The sequence below is a fragment of the Bombus vancouverensis genome, unplaced genomic scaffold, assembly GCF_051014615.1.
Source record: "Bombus vancouverensis nearcticus unplaced genomic scaffold, iyBomVanc1_principal scaffold0027, whole genome shotgun sequence".
NCBI classification, from domain to species: Eukaryota; Metazoa; Arthropoda; class Insecta; order Hymenoptera; family Apidae; genus Bombus; species Bombus vancouverensis.
This window is the reverse complement of record NW_027468918.1, coordinates 775,835-789,834: the sequence shown is the minus strand read 5'-3', so window position 1 is coordinate 789,834 and position 14,000 is coordinate 775,835. Positions and strand designations below refer to the sequence as shown.

The 14,000-nt window shown below is 37.4% G+C and overlaps 1 long non-coding RNA gene across 1 annotated transcript; it reads right to left on the bottom strand.

Moving 5' to 3' along the window:
* Positions 1-2,642: 2,642 nt before the first annotated feature.
* On the bottom strand, positions 2,643-13,661 carry LOC143304226 (uncharacterized). Its single transcript, XR_013060927.1, has 2 exons — positions 13,409-13,661; positions 2,643-4,893 (listed from the first exon to the last, which is right to left on the bottom strand). It is a non-coding gene; the product is annotated as an uncharacterized LOC143304226 (long non-coding RNA).
* Positions 13,662-14,000: the final 339 nt, after the last annotated feature.

Genomic DNA, 14,000 nt, shown 5'->3' with positions numbered 1-14,000 from the left:
GGAACTATGTTTGGTTAATCAATAGAGCCATTCTTTTGAGAAATTGAATCTAGAAGAATTCGACGATACTTTGCCTTGTTTCAATAGTACATCATTTTAAAGAAACGCCTGCGATTATAGTATATAATAGCACATAGGTATATGCAAAATTGCATTTTCAAATAATTAAATCAAAAATATAGGAATGTATCAATGGGAAGAATATTTGTTAAAGATCTTTCCTTTTTAATCAAATTCGTCCAACAACCCCATTCTCGCAAACATAAAATGAACGGTGCCTTTCTCAAAGAAACAAGAAGAAAATTGCTGTCGTTCTAAAGTTCTTCTCCATTGCTAAACTACCGTTCGTGTTTCTAGTTACACTCCAATTATTCGATTGTAAGAAGCAAGCAATCCCTCCATCCAAGGGCTAGATATAGTTTCTCGAGTAGTTCTCTTCAATACCGTTATATCGATGAACTCTTTTTGAATAAAGTTCACATTTATAAAGCAAACACAATAAAATACGACAGGACAATTGTAATCGATAAATAACATTTTATTAGGATATTATAAGAAGCTAAGATATCGAGTTCTAATTGTGAATATCAAGCGCTCGTCGTTCGAGGAGATTACCAATATTTTCTTCCTTAACAATATTAATTACGAAGTTTCGATACCGTTTATGACATTAAGATCTCTTAATAAAGTTGTATCGTTAAAATCTTACTGTTCCTAGGGAAAATATATAGTTAATATATATAGTTAAATATATGTCGGAGATGAAAGGACACCGGAACCTTGGGATAGCCCCGCAACATTGCAATCTAAAGGCCACTATAACTGTAACTAAACTACTGTAGTTATTCAATCCGATTGTAATTGTTCGAGATTAGTGACGGTGAGCTTTGGCTCGAGGTGACAGTCTGTCGCCCAACGTAGCCGCGGTCAAGGGATGAACGCTTTGCCTAACAAAGGTATGGAGTAATTCTATAGCTCTCCTTAAAAGAAATATTCGTGGCGACACGCGACAGTAAACATTCCAACGGTTTCTGTCCCGTGGCTCGCCACACGCAGAGCCTATTCTTCGAGTAAGATGATTGCCAGATGTCGATGCGTCTCCACAGTACATGTTCGGCTAGCCCGAGGGCCCGTTATAAATCTTAAGGTTTAGTTAACTAAAGTCCTTCAAACAGACAAACAGTCTTTGTCCTAACTACGGGAAGATAGGGGAGACATATTTTTCAACGAGCGGCGTCTCCCACTAGCAACTTTCCCTCGAGGGCGGCTAGCATCTTTTTCTAACCACCGATATGGAGATTGACCAATTAGCAGCAACGTCAATTTCCCTTACTTCCTAAACGAAGGCTTTCCTCGACGAATCCGATGATCTCGTGTCCTTAGAAACACCCCATTATAGTTTTCCTCTGTGGCATCATCGGGACGGGACGGGCATTCTTTTACGCGCTCCCGTCGACCAAAGAGTAACGTCTTTACGCTCAGCAATTATTTTTACGAGTCAGACTTAGATTCAGCGAGAACGCCCATCTGTCATCCCGTTGGCCGCGGATTCGTTATTGAACCGGAGACCACTGTCACTAGTGCCGCGGACGTCTCACCGCCGTGGTAGATTGTCAAACCTGTGTTATTCATACCTGTGTCAATAAATCGTATCTTCGTTACACCGCAACGATGGCTACCTTCAACGAAGACTCCTCAAATACCGACAACCCTATCCCCCCTGCTTCTCCGACATATAATTAATTAAAAAGGGGGAAATATAATTCTGTAATATCGTAGAATAGCTTTGATTGAAGATCGGCTGAAATTAGAAAACACCGTGTACGTCGTCTTTTTGTAGTTTGTTTACATCCAAGAGCGCCTAGTAACAGTGACGCGAGAAAAGATAAACAGCGTCAAAACAGAAGTACGGTTTCATATTTCAAGGAGTGGCAATCGAGAGGCCAGAGCATGTGAGCCAGAAAGTGTGTGCGTGTGCGTGTGCGTGTGCGTGTGTGCGTGCGTGTGTGTGTGTGTGTGTGTGTGAGAGGACGAGAGCAAGAGCGAGCACGACCGAGCAGGAATGCATTGGCGAGGGTCAGAGTTGATCGAGACGTCGAAGCATAGAGTCGTTAGAATTGTCGAGTGTTAGAGTTGCCAGTGAGAGAGAGAGAGAGAGAGAGAGAGAGAGAGAGAGAGAGTTACCAAATATAAAAAATACGAGCGTTGCATTTAGTTTTCCTGTTAATCAAACATCGTTTCTCTGTCTAACTAATATCTGTATTTTCAATCCATTATTAATAAATTATAATTAATCGGACAAAATTACACCTTTAATATATTCCGATATTACAATAACTTACCTTTTTCTACGTCAATGGACACGAAAGACGTTGAGTGAGGAATTAGAACAAGTGTGGATCGTTGGAAACCACTATGCTGCGGTCTACCATTCGTTTTACCCTATATATACCACGGAACAAAGGATAATTTTCACCGGCTTGGCTATGGCTACTGGTGTGGATCCAAGTATTCGGGCCATACTAGACGCTATGCAGAAGCAGAACGAAATCAAGTTAAGAAAACTGTTAAAGGAGACTATTAAAGCAGCGACTGATTTCCGTTGAGATAATAGGGGTGATTGAGTTTGTATAACACTGTGATTCACTGAATTATAAATTATATATTTCCAACACTTAGATTACACTGACGTAGAGAAATAAATAGTTAACAACTTGTCGCACGAAGATGTGATAGATATGTACGCTAGAGCAGGGCTCTTATAATGGAAATTAATGTATTAATGGACTTAGCACTATAATATATTTAGGAGAGAAGATGTATGTTCGACAACACCGAGAACCGACAAAAGATTTTCGTGAAGTATGCGACTCTCGCGCTATGTGTAGACTGCCGCGTTAGGCGTTAGTTTTTAGACTGTCTGTCGCTCTTTTTCTAATACGGAAGAAAAGTTCGGTGTGGGTGTGCCCCTGTGCCTAAAGAACGCGGATTCGTTGTTCCCACTTTCGTTAGGAAAAGTGAGGGTAACGAACCGCGGTGTCGATTGGTCATGACCTGCACTACTGCTCGAAGGGATGAGTAGGAAGTCTCCTACCATCGTGGTGGATAGATGACTGTGTGCGTGAGGAAAACGTAGCTTGTTTTATTAGAGGGCTATTCGGATTTTCCTAATGGGTGCATACCCGCTTTCTCCGTGTTTTAAGTACGCCTAATAAACCCAAGGACCTCTCTAAAAACCGACTGTGTTTCGAGAATATTTTTAAGCTTTAGAAATTCTTCAAGACAAACGGATTGAAGACACATGGCGAAACAATACAGGGAAGTGAAAGTTATGGTGGGTCCTTAGGTTTATTGAGGGTCGAAGTGACGTTACGCAGGCTGGTTGTTGTCCGGTGGCGCGAGCTGGCGCGGGCTGGCGTGCAGATGTTTTAGGCGGCGTAACAACAAGGAAGATCCTAGAAAATGAGAAGGGTGGATTAGAAGAACGAAGAAAACTCGAAGAAGATACAAAAGAAGAAACTACAGAGACAGAAGTCAATTCAAAAGGTATATTAAATAATAAGTGCGATTTACTTGATACCGAAAGAGCTATTGAAATTAATGATACGGTTCAAGATATTAAATTTACTGAAGGTAGAAGCCGCACTCAAAATGATATGGAAGATGTAGTAGAAGATTCACAAGAATTATCTAATAAAAGTAAGTTATCAGAAATAAGGATTGCACTTAACAAAATTGAATATACAAAAACTATTTTACGGAATAAAAAGAATTCATTAGAAAGAGAAAGAGGAGTAAGGGGAAAGAAGAAAATGTACAGACAGAAATTATTTCAAAAAATATATGAGATGATAAATGTGATTTGCTTTAGAAAAAAAAAAAAAAAATATTATCCACAAACTACATTAGGAATTTATCTATTTTAGTGAGGAGAAAGAGAAAGGATAGAGGAGTTGATCAATAGACTGTGGATTTTGAAGCGTTTATGAAAAACTTACAATTTTAATAAAATATTCAATGTAAAGTCTTTGTTATAATATTCAGATAGATAGATGAAAAAAATACTGAATTTGCATAATTACTCATGGCTTATTGATCAATCATGCGACTCGTTCAGAGGTAACTCGAGTTGTAAAGGCGACAATTTATTAAAAATGGTATATCTGACGTACGATGCATTTGCTCATGTTAAACTATTTAAATAAGTATAAAAATCACGCGAAAAAAAAATCTACTGAAAATAATGTTGAACTAGTTAATAATAATAAATCATATAGTGAAACACAAACCTTAAATCAAGATTTTAAGTTCAAAAAAAAAAAAAAAAGAAAGAAGAAGAAAGAAGTTGATAAAATGACAGCAATAAAATGACCAAAAATTGAATTACGATCCCGAGCATCAACTCGCTGATCTTCAAGTAGAATGTTCCGACAAAGACAGGACGACACAAGAGTTCGAGAAGCACATAGAGGACATGAAGGAGGAAGTGCAAAAATTAGAATTGCAACTCGACGAATTACAAAAAAAAGAAAAACACACACGCACGTAAAAAGAGTTCAATCTTTTGGAATACAAATGGAAGAACTAACAATAAAATTAGAAGAAATAACACAGAAGAAATAAGTCACCAATATGAAATTGCCTGATGGCTGATGTTGATCGTTGACGTTTATAATGATTGAATTTCGTCCACGGCGCCATCTGGATCCTTGTTGAAAAATTCAAATAGCCGCAACAGCACCATTGAGCTCATCACGTTTGTTGGTGAGTCGAGGAGCTGGAGGATTTCTCATCCTCAAGGACATAAATTTCACCGGTTCCGGTAATGTTTTTTACATGGTCCAAGCATTCGAAATCACAACATCGCTTTCCAAGACGAAATTTCCTGCATGGCTGTAGTAAACAGAAATAGATCAATTGTACAGATCAATCGTCACTCGACTGCTCGAGAATTCAGGTCATCCAGAGAATAGAATAGAGACGTGGAAAAATGTAGTGCGATCATCGCAGTGGGAGGAAATAGGGGGATAGGGACCAAATGAATGAACGAGATGTTAAGGACAACTGACGACAAGTTCTTCTTTTGTCGAGAATTGCATGTTTGTGAATGGTTTGTGGGTGGTTAGGTGGAGAGAATTGAAGAGTTTGGAGGTGACTGGAAGAGTGTTTTGGGCAAGGTAGATTGCAGAATGGTTGCGGTAGCATTGTGTTAATTATGGGTTTGTACATGTAATCTTTGTATGTATCACTACATAGAACCTAACGTATATTTTTAATAATACATCAGAGTTTTAGTTATTTCATAGCTATGAATTTTATACTCTATAATCTTGACGTTTTATTTCACAGAAGCGTTTGAATATCCATAAAAATTAAATGAACCAATGTATTCATTATCTTATAGAGAAGATATATTATTTTTAATTATGTTCCAATTATTTATCATGATCCTGATTTCCTTATTCTGAAAATTTGAAAGGAAGTTTTGTAGTTTGATACTTTCAGCGACAAAGGGTCAATATTGCTTTAGTATATTTCGTCACATATACATGTATATCTATATATCCACCGAAAATGCGCTCTTGTAGACAAACGCTCGATTCGCGTCATAGCTTTTAAAGCTTGTCGCATCTCAATCAGTTGGAAAAAGTTTTTCCTGTAGCATATTTTATTTTTACGAACCAACAAGGTCTTTGTTTATTTCCTTCTTTTTTTTGCTCTAATTCCCCCATTGTTTTTTCAAGGATAGTATTTCAGAGCCATTAGTCAAGTTCATTGTAACAATAAACGTACGTTTCGGAAACATTTTGTGCTGTGAAACAGAATACACTAAAGTTTGAAGGTCACATCGATTTTCGAAAGTTTATAAATGGAGGTGTATGACAGTATCACCAGCTGTTGCTGTCCCCAAGCGCCAAAATACGTTCTGACTACTATTTTATGTATCTCACAGAAGTATGTCTTCATTCATCATCTCCCATGCCATCCACCAACGTGTTCTTAACATGTTATCTCCTAGTAAAATATTGATGTTGAGTCAGATATCCAACTGAATAATCTTTTCGGTGTCTACTATAAGACATTTAAAACCAAGGCTCGTACACACGTGTGCTTATACGTCAGATGTAATACTTAACAGGAAACCTGCTTATATTAATATTAAATTTATGCATAGTAGGATGTTCGACCTTTGTAAAAATGAAATTATAATACATACAGTTTCACCGTGGAAAAGTGAATCTTTCTAGCATGTCCACGCAAATGCAGGGTAGGGGAGGACTGTGCATGCACCAAACAACTTTACGTTCGTAATTTTTCACACAAATGTACAACTGTAGGGAAAAAATTATCTCTGATTTTTCGGATGTTAGGAATCGACAATATCGCATAACGGAATGCTGTGTTCTACGTATTCTATTTTTGTTACGAAAGTGGTACAAACGAAGTCCACATAAGAATAGTACAACAAAATCGGTTGAGGTTAGGTTATCGTGCAGATATCGCGGCTTTTGCATTGGAAATCACGCAACTGCCAGTCTCGTCGTTCCTTGTAAACGAAAGAAAGGTATTGTAATCGGTCGGAATTAACATAAAACTAGTCGCATGCGACCATATGGCCTGAATGTTCAATAAACGAGAGTAGAGCGCGAGCTATGTGATTCTAACCGTTTAGGCGGAAACTAATGATTGTAACCAGAGCCGAGATATATGCCAATATTACTTTGTTCGACAAAGCGTATAAGATGAGGAGAGAATCGCGATAAGGTAGAACAAGAGACAGATATTCTCTACGTAAAGCAAGTCTGTCAACTAGATTGAAATCCTATAGCTATAACTACAGTGAATCCATATTCTGGCGAATTGTCTTTTCACAAATGAAGCTTCTGAAGAACGGAATTGATACAATAACTACTGTTCATTCGTAACTACTGTTGTAAGAATCTATATATTTGTCTATCTATATCTATATATATCGATCTATATATATTTGTCAGAATGTCATTTTATCAAAAAACCCATTCTCTGTAATCATAGTTTAACGAAGCATAATTAATAGAAGAGGTAGAGCGTTAAGTGGAGATGATTTAATCACAGTTAAGTAGATAAATCTCTATATTAGTCTCTTTAATTAAAATGTTCTACGTTTTATTTGCGTCATTTTTTTCCTTCATCCAATTTAAAATGTTTAAATAACAATAGCCTATACAATATAATTTTATGTAAAAAAATTGATTGTACCATGTTTATTACAGATATTTAACATTTTTGTGTACATACAAAATTTAAATTATACCTCGCTTGAGAACAAAAATTCTATTTGTTTTCCTAACATGTACTAATAATTATTGATCAAAATAGAAAAAGCTGGAGGAGATTACTTAGGAAGATTACTTAGCATCTCATATTCCTGTCAAGGCTCGAACGTTTTATCTTCCTTTAGATTTTCCTAAGTTTCCATTTCTCTGACTTGCTATTTGAGTTAGCTTAGTATACGTGCTATACATAAGTATGTATAGTGTCATGATCGCGACAGTCTTGAGTTACCCACGCTTTATCCTCTGTAAACTATTTATAAAAGAAGAACAAATTACATGTTAGAACTTTCATTCAATTTACCAATACAAATAATTTTAAACAAGAAAAAAGACCTAATGCAGTGGTTTCAACTTAAACATATCCAACAGTTATTTACGAATAAATAGTATAAATCTTTTAGCAACATGAAATTCGCGATATTTATTCAAATATTTATATTTACAGTGCGGCATCAGCAAAGAAAACGTGTTTATCGAAACGTGCGCTATCGATTTTATGATTTTGCCACGCAAACAGGGAAATTGCAACTCAAAATTGAATTCGCACTGCAAAGCGTTGACGTTACGATATCAATTACATACTTCAAAAACACCGAAGGTATCACACGGAATCAGAGAGATTCTATGAGAAGTTAAACGCATAGTCACCCTATTGGGAATAGGATTGCTTTGATTCGAGCTCAAACATAGGGAAAGCTGAAAGAATCTTTTGCTGATCTTCCTTCTTCTCTACATTGGATTTTATACAAAACGACTTTAACCTTTTCAAGGAAATACGGAAATAAGGATTTTAGATAGAGAGATTTATCTGGAAGGAAATGGATAGAAAACGTAGAACCAGTTCTTGTTGGTTGAAAGATTTTTTCTCTTCGCAGAGATTCAAGCTTTAAAGAACGATCAAATATGTGCGCAGCTGACTTACGAGTGAAGTTATTATTAAAAAAAATTGTTAGTTCAATTATCATAAGTTTAAAGATATGTAGATATTGTATTTACATATCGAAAATCAGACAGCAATATTAATTAACACACCTAGTCAAACGCACACGTACTTTAAAACCGTGCTTTAAAATCGATATTCGCTGAAACAATACATCGCTCTGCGCTTCCAATTTGTTTTCGCACGAAGAATCAGTCCACTCATTGTTACCGTCACCATCTCTACCGTAATCTATATTACTCGAATAAATTCTATATCTTGATTGGAAAATCACATATTTTAACGAACTTCCCTATTTTTTGTTTTTTATGACTTTAACTGGCAATTTCCATAATGTTCTATAACTTGACAACAGACTGATAATATTTCAGGATATATATACATACATCATGTTTTTGAGGATTCTGTAGTAAAATAATTATAGTTGGGGAGTCCAACTTCCCAAACCGCGACAAACATATTTCACACATCCACGACGACTTTACAAGCAGACCCCTCGCGGTTTTGGGAAATCGATGAAGGACCCTCAATTAAACATATCTCAGAGGGCAGATCGACGATGCGAAGAACACTTCCAAGCCCACACCCGACGCACCAGCGAAGGACGATACATCGTCGCTCTACCTTTCAATGATCAGCTTCAGTCACTCGGATCCTCTAAAACGCTGGCAATTAAACGACTCGCCTCACTCAATCGCCGATTCCAGCACGACAAACGCTTCGAATCAGAATATCGAACGGTAATACAGGAATACCTGGCATTGGGACACATGACGAAGGTCAATGTCAACCACTCCGACGACAACGGATACTATTTACCCCATCATGGCGTGACCAAAGCATCGAGTCAAACCACCAAACTCCGTGTAGTTTTCGACGGATCGGCACCAAGCACTGCCGGAACCTCCCTAAACGATACACTTTACACAGGACCCAAGTTACAGGAAGATTTATTTTGTATATTAATTAGATTCCGCGCTCATCAGTACGTACTGACTGGCGACATCGAGAAAATGTATCGGCAATTCCTCGTACGACCAGAGGATCGGAAATATCAAAGGATATTATGGCGCAGCGCGAGTGGAGAAACAGAAACATATGAGCTTAACACCGTAATACTCTTATCATAGAAATAGAAGCAGTCCTCAATTCCCGCCCGCTAACTCCTATCTCCACCGATCCAAATGATCTCCTAGCCCTCACTCCCGGACATTTCCTCATTGGCGATTCATTAATGTGCTTACGTGATCGAGATTTCAGAGACATTCCATCGAACCGACTCTCCAAATGGCAGCATATCCAACAGCTTAAACAACATTTTTGGAACCGCTGGCATAAGGAGTATTTGAACGAGCTAACCAACCGCAATAAATGGAGCAAGGGTGGACACAGCATCCAAAAGGGCACAATCGTCATCCTCAGATAGGACAACGTTCCCTCCATGCATTGGCCTCTGGGCCGAGTTATCAAGGTTCATCCAGGCGCCGATGGTGTCATCCGGACAGCTACAGTTCAGACGGCAAAGAGCATTTTGGATCGGGGCGTCAAAAGGCTTGTCCCACTGCCAATTCAACCCGATCTCGAGAAACCCGAACAACTAGCCACCGAGACGAAATAAGATGGGAATTTCAGCCACACCTCGCTAGTTTGATCGGTACCCTCTCAACGGGGGGAGAATGTTACGCCATGCGGCTTACCATAGGTCATATTCTTAACTATCGATAGCGCCACTATAATGTCGCAGACGGATCGTCGCGTCTGCCCGGCAAACAAACATTGTAGTGGCAAGCGCGTGGTTCATTAAGCAGGGCGACTTCCAGAAACGTCGACTCGTGGCCCGTATTTTACCTCGCAGTAAAAGAATGTGGCGTGATCCGAACGTAGTGGGGGTCGCCTTCCAGAAAAAACGAAAAAAATCGAAAGGCGTTCAGAACTTTTCGAGAAGTCGAACCGTCAACACATGTGGTATGTCGCGCATTACTTATCAACCAAAACGCAGTTACATTTTTTTTGTTCCTTTTATATCTTTCTAGTTAATAAGTTGTTGAAATAAACATTAATTTATTTGTGTTAATTCTGTGGAATTTCATTGAACTACCCTTATTATCATAATCGAAATAAGGGGATCGATCAGTTCGTGGCGTCGATTATTTAATCGTAACGGGAACTTACAACTCTCGTTGACGTGCTATCTCGCGATCGCGTCTCTCCGCGAACGGTCGAAACAAAATGATTCACTAAAAACTGTCCTGAATTCCTAAGAATTTATTTACCGCAAAACTGACAAAGTGTTTATTTAAAAAATGAGGTTGAAGGTAGTCCTTTTCTTTCATTTCATTCATTTTCATTTTCTTTCTTAAGTATGGCTAACACAATATCTAATCAATTAAAATTTTATATTTTCACGTGAAAAGTTTCTTTAGATAATTATTATCAACATGATGACTAACTCTTACGGATTAATACGTGTCTGTAGGGCAATCCGGTGGACTTGATCGGCTTTTTACTTCGAAAGTTGAGTAATCGGTGTCGCTTTCTTACGCATCTTTGAACTGTATAAATGTTTTAAAATTGTTTGATCCAGAATGTACCACACCGGACAATCAAGAAGGCAGGTGCCTTGACTACAGAAAATGTAAACCTCTGCAAGAAATATGGCAGATACAGTACCGTACAGCCACCGATTTTTATAGACGATCAGTGTGCAGATACCAGGGCAATGTTACGATCGTTTGCTGTCCGAACGATCCAAACAAAGAGAAGAGAGAAATTTTAATAAAAACTGTGTACAAGTATAAGGCTTTGCGACCACCATACTGTGGTTTTAGCAACGTCTCTCATACCAGGCTGGTCGATGGTAAACCAGCTGAACTTGGTACGTTTTATGTCTTTCTTTCCGATTAATAATAAGCCATTTACTGCAAAGAATGAACTTTAAAGGCATTAAACAGCACATCAATGTACATTTCAATTAGACTAAATAATAATGCTATGATTTCATCGGTAGTAACTTTACTTATTAACTTGAATTATTTCTTTCTTTTACTTCATGTTAGGAAGAGTATCTTTTTGCTTGAAATAAAAAATTGATATAGGAGTAATAATATGGATAGAGATCAAAAACTGTTAGGGCAGAAATTACACGTTTGAACTTTATAGTTCAGTATAGTTCAAATAGAAATTATATAGAATTATTTGATAATTTGTATTTCACTGGAATAAAAATTTAATTTCTGTCTTTATCAAATCTCTATTTCAGAGTATTTGTACGTATGTACTTATCGTCTGCTGTATGATCGAATATCGAATAGGTAATAATCGTTGTTACTCGTTATGTGAGAAAAAATTATGTATATTCACAACTATGACTATTGCATTTTAGGCGCTTGGCCATGGATCGCTGCATTAGGTTTTCGTAATCCCCGAAACCCAGACAAACCACTATGGAAGTGCGGAGGTTCCCTGATATCGGCTAGGCATGTTTTGACCGCAGCACATTATGCACATATGGATGGAATAGAAAACATACACAATCATAATATTGCCATTCTTAGATTGGTGGAGGAATTGCCATTTTCGAGTAAGTCCTCAAATATATATATATATATATATATGCTATTGAGTATTACTGAAGTATCATATCCTGAAATTTCTTACTGTACACATATATTGTGTCATAAAGCATGTACAATTCTTTCTCATACTTTTGGTCATTCGTTTCCTGCATTTTCATTTATTCTTTTATTTTTCAGGGTACGTATATCCCATTTGTACGAAAGAGCCCCTACGAAAGAGCAACTTCGTCGGCTATAACCCCCTTGTTGCTGGATGGGGAGCATTAAGATATAGTAAGTGATATCAATTTTATAATAAAATTAAACAGTTCCAGTCTTAAATATCTTTCTTATTTTCTTCGTAGGACGACCACGACGTAATGCATTAATGGAAGTACAAATGCCAGTGATTAAGAACGCCGAATGCAAAATAGCTTATTCCAAATTTCCTAATGCACCTGATATCACTGATGGTATAATATGCGCCGAACATGCTCAGGGTGGAGAGGATTCTTGTACGGTAATTAAGTTACAGAGTTACTACAAACTATACGGTATCTGAAGACACGTTAATTCGAATTAACATCAAGTCGACGTCTTAAACATTAGAAATAATAGATAAACACAATTTAATAATCTTGCCCACTTCTCACACCTCATTGTGGTATTTAATCTAATTTCCTTCTAATCTTAGTTTTGCTCAAAATACATATAACATGTACATTATAAATTGGAGTATTTCAATACACAAATCAATAGAAGATTATTACTGTATATAAGTATAATTTCAATACAATTCGATCGATATATTTCAGTATCTTTGATTAAAAATTTAACGATCCTTTCAGGCTGACCGCGGCGGACCACTGCTGATACAACATGAATGAACCTCGTATTTAATAGGTATTGTGTCTTATGCTTATAAGTGCGGCACAGCTGGGTATCCCAGCGTTTACACTAGGGTCACATCGTACCTTGACTTCATTCTCCAAGCGATGCAATAATATGATATTACTGTTCCATAAATATCATTGTGTAAAAAACGTAAAGTTGGATTTTCTTATTGTGGAGATAAGAAACAGCTCAAATTTACATTGTTTTGTACGTTACAAATTATAGGCTTAAAATGTACGAAATGTAACTTTGAAACGACACTAATTTTTTACGCACGATAAACCTCCACGACTTAGGTATGTAAAGATGATAAACGTATATTAATTCTATTAATTTGGTAATAATAAACCAACTTTCTGAGAAGTTCTGTAAATTTCGTTTCTGTTGTATCAAGAGGATAATGGAATATTCCACTTAGATCGTATACTTCTTGTATGTACATACAAAATTTTCCGGCTAATCTAAAACACTTCATAAGATAGAGAGCTTCTGGAAATTCGGACACAGAGAGTACATAAAATACAAGATAAGTCTCGTGTCTTTCAAAATTATTTTTTATTCGCTAAAAACGTCCTGTGTATTCATGCAATCACATGCAACCTCGAAACTTCACTTATTTTTTATCACTTTCCAATTCAATACACTGTTTCTGCATTTTTGACTATATGTAAGAGAAATTTCCATTCAGCCAAAGGTGTACTTACAGATTATAGATTCCTATACGACTCTCGGTAAAAATTTATCCGCACTCCAGATAGTTAAAACTTCTGTCGACCGTATTGATCCATCTGCACTCTTCGTATGACGTCAATATCTGTTCAGTGCTGCTGCGTAGGTTTCATTGTGTTACGTCAATTCGTTTGTGACCGTTGCGCGAGTAATGGCGCTTTGCAATGGCGATTTGCAGGAAAACGGTGCAGGATGCTGTGATTCGTTTCTTGCGGTCGGAGGTTTTGTTTGATGCCTATATTTATCAAAGATTTAATGCACATTATGGAGAAAGTGTTTTGTCACGAAGTGTGTTTGAATGGGCACAAAAGTTCAAAGAAGATCGCACAAGTGTTATGAAAAAACAGCTGGACGCCCGTCCACATCCACGATGACAACATTGAACGTGCTCATGAACTTATGCTCTATGGAATAGACGAGTGAAGCTGGATAATGTGGCAAATCATTTGCAAATGAGCCACGGCTCTGCTTATGCAATAGTGCACGACAGATTTGGGTTTTAAAAAGTTTGTGCGAGATGGATGCCGACAAAGCTGATGAAAAGGTGAAGACGACGATGCATTCGTG